The following is a 3869-nucleotide window of genomic DNA, read 5'->3' on the forward strand; positions in this document are numbered from 1 at the left end:
TCATATCTCATCAAGAATGGCCAAAACATTGGCCATTACAACAAGCCACTCAAACGCTTCGAGGCCTAGGAGTGGCAACTAATCCCCATAGAAGTGCAATGGTATTAGATTGGAAGGATCCTGAAGGATGTGAAGGAACTATACAGCCATATGTATTGGATCATCTTCCTATAAATTTATGGGGATGAGATGTCCTAGATCAATTAGGTTTGACATTAACAAATAACATCAATCCTAATGAGCCCACTACTAGCGCTAGACAAGGCTTTAGGAAAGAAAAAAGATTAGGAGAACAAGAACAAGGTATAGCAGCACCAATTCAAATAGATCAAGGAATAAATAGACATGGATTGGGTTTACAGAAGGGGTCACTGAGACAATCAAAATTACTTGGAAATCAAAAAGACCAGTATGGGTTCCTCAGTGGCCCCTGACTAAAGAAAAGATACAAGTAGCCCATGACCTGGTCAAACAACAATTAGCGGAGGGACATATACAACCTTCCATATCTCCCCATAATACTCCCATTTTTGTCATCAAAAAGAAATCTGCTAAATGGAGATTATTGCAAGATTTAAGAGCCATTAATAATGAGATGGTTATTATGGGACCTGCTCAATCGGGGATTCCCAATTGTCTGCTTTGCCACAAACCTGGTATGTTTTAGCTATAGATATTAAAGATTGTTTTTTTTCAATTCCAATTCATCCTGAGGATAGTCCACGTTTTGCATTTACTATCCTTGCACTAAATCATGAAGGTCCTGATCAGAGATATGAATGGAAAGTACTCCCTCAAGGGATGGCTAACAGCCCAATTGTGTGTCAAATTTATGTTAACAAAGCAATCCAGCCACTTAGAAATCAAAATCCCGAACTACAAATATTTCACTATATGGATGATGTATTATTAGCACACAAAGATAAAAACACATTGCTAGAATGTTATGCCACACTTACAAATTTATTAAAAAATTATAATCTAGAAATAGCAATAGATAAAGTACAATTAAATCTTCTAATTAATTATGTAGGAGTTCTATTATCCTCAACCATGGTCCATCCACCAAAAATTCAAATACAAGTAGATCAACTCAAATCACTTAACGACTTTCAAAAGTTATTAGGAGACATAAATTGGATAAGGCCTTAACTAGGCATACCAACAGGAGAGTTGGGACCTTTATTTGATATCCTAAAAGGTCCATCAGATCCAAATTCACCCCGAATGTTAATGCCTGAAGCAAGAAAGGCATTAAAAATTATTGAAACATATATGGAAAATATGCATTTGGATAGAATTGATATAAGTATGCCTTTATTATTTATGGTACTACCAACAAAAAATATTCCTACAGGAGTATTTTGGCAAGAAGGTCCATTATTGTGGATACATTTATCTTATTCTCCTAACACTATTCTTACTAGGTATCCTGAGGCTGTAGGACAATTAATACTCAAAGGAATAAAAGCAGCAAAGGGAGTGTTTGGGATTTCTCTCAATAAAATGATTACTCCATATACTATGGATCAAATTGATGAGTTAGCTAATGAGTTAAATACTTGGGTAATAATCATGTGTAAATCTAATGTTTCATTTGATAACCACTTACCATCTAATCCTTTGCTGTCTTTTTGGTCTTTGCATCCTGTAGTTTTTCCAAAAGTGACAAGAAAAACACCTACCATGAATACTCCAAATATATTCACTGATGAGTCAAATAACGGTACAGCAGCAGTAGTTACCCCTGATCAAACTTTTACATTTTTAGTACCCAAACAATCAGCTCAAAAGGTAGAGCTTAACACAGTATTACAAGCTTTTGTGTTGTTTAAAGATTCTGTATTTAATTTATTTTCTGATAGTCAGTATATAGTTAATGCTATAGTATCCCTTGAAGATGCTGGTAGGATTTCCCCTTCCTCTACTGTTTTCTCTTTGTTTTCCACTATACAAAGTCTAATCTGGGACAGAAAAGATCCATTCTTTATAGGACATATCAGGGCACATACAGGATTGCCTGGAGCCCTTAGTTTGGGCAATGATTTAGCAGATAAAACTACACATGACATACATATTTTCTCCACAATAGAAGAAGCTATAAATTTTCATAAAAGGTTCCATGTCAATGCTAATACTTTATAAAAGTGTTTTAAAATAACTAAGGAACAAGCCAGACATATAATAAAACAATGTCAAAATTGTGTGACCTTTTTACCACAAGTTAATCTTGGAGTCAATCCTAGAGGACTGATACCTAGCCATATTTGGCAGATGGACGTCACACACTTGCCACAATTTGGAAAATTAAAATATTTACATGTTACAGTTGGTACTTCTTCCGGATTTTTGATGGGCTCCCTTCATGCTGGAGAAAAAACTAAAGATATTATAGCTCATTGCTTACAAAATTTTGCCACTGTGGGTGTTTCAAAACAGTTAAAAACAGATAATGGTCTTGGTTATATTTCTACCTCTTTTAAACAATTTTGCTCATCATTTGGCATTACTCATATAACAGGAATCCTATACAATCCACAGGGACAAGGCATAGTTGAAAGAGCTCATGAAACTATTAAAATGTACTTATTAAAGCAAAAAGAGGGAATTGGAAAGGGGTATATATCCCCCAAAGATAAACTTAAAATAACCCTTTTTACTCCAAACTTTTTAAATTTGGATTCATCAGGGCTTAGTGCTGCAGAAAGGCATATGTGTCCAAAAAATGTACATAAGCCTAAGGTACTTGGGAAGGATATTCTAACAGTATCCCTGGACACTTCTACTTAATACACAGGCTGTAGTAGAGGAATATTATTAATGTAATCACCCTTGGGAAGAGCCAAAATATGTATCTTCATATATCAGATGTTGCTTTCTGAATTTTATGTTTTAAGTTATGTAGCTGTATTTTGAAATTTTCTGCCCAATTTATTCTCCTCTGAAATAAATTTCCGTATCTGTACATCCATATTGTGGATATATTTTATCATATAAGGATGTTTTAATATGTACCTGTTTAATACACATGTACAGACAATAATATATTAATCCATTTATGTGCATCTCTACGGAAGTAAAAGACAACAAATATGAATGTTCATTGGTATTTGAAAAGTTGCACATTTAAAAAATTCATAAAAAATATTGAGCTTCCATATTGTTGTTATGATTTCTTTCAATCCATTTATTCCCCAGACATAACCTGACCATTTATTATGTTATGGACATATTGTCCTATTTCTTTGAACCCATCCATCATTAAAAACTTCATATTACCTTGTCCTGCCCAGTCTAGCAAAGTGAGACACATTGAACTGAAGAAATAGAACTCAATTTTCATTGAAGCATTTCCTGTCAACTTTTAAAGCAAGGCATTTCTGATCATAGGAAATTGAAAAAGGTAAATTAAACTTAGTTTGTTAATTCATAACAATATTAAGGACTGGTATTAAATGTTAGCTATATCATATTTCCATATATTCTGTAAATCTTAAAGAGTCATATTTGTTCATTTAATCCAGAGTTTCTTTGGCTTAACATTTCCTGAAGTTCAAAGAAAGTGTTTCTGTATCATTTTTCCAGCCCTTTTTATGCACAATAGTAAGTAAAACTTAATCAAATGTCAAGCATATAAGGAGAGCTCTCATGGATCTTTTGTTTGTATCAATTTGACCTAATGTAAGGCATAATAGATTGTGTTATGATCCTATGGGTATGAAGAAAAATTCATAAATGCTGCCAATGATAAATGGAATTACAACACTGGGTATGTTCAAATATAAGAAGACCCTCTTGCACTAATTGCTATCCATAATACTTGATCAAACTATCTGCACAATAGATATACTTGTGTAAATTTACTTCAC

This window comes from Marmota flaviventris, chromosome 12, assembly GCF_047511675.1.
Source record: "Marmota flaviventris isolate mMarFla1 chromosome 12, mMarFla1.hap1, whole genome shotgun sequence".
NCBI classification, from domain to species: Eukaryota; Metazoa; Chordata; class Mammalia; order Rodentia; family Sciuridae; genus Marmota; species Marmota flaviventris.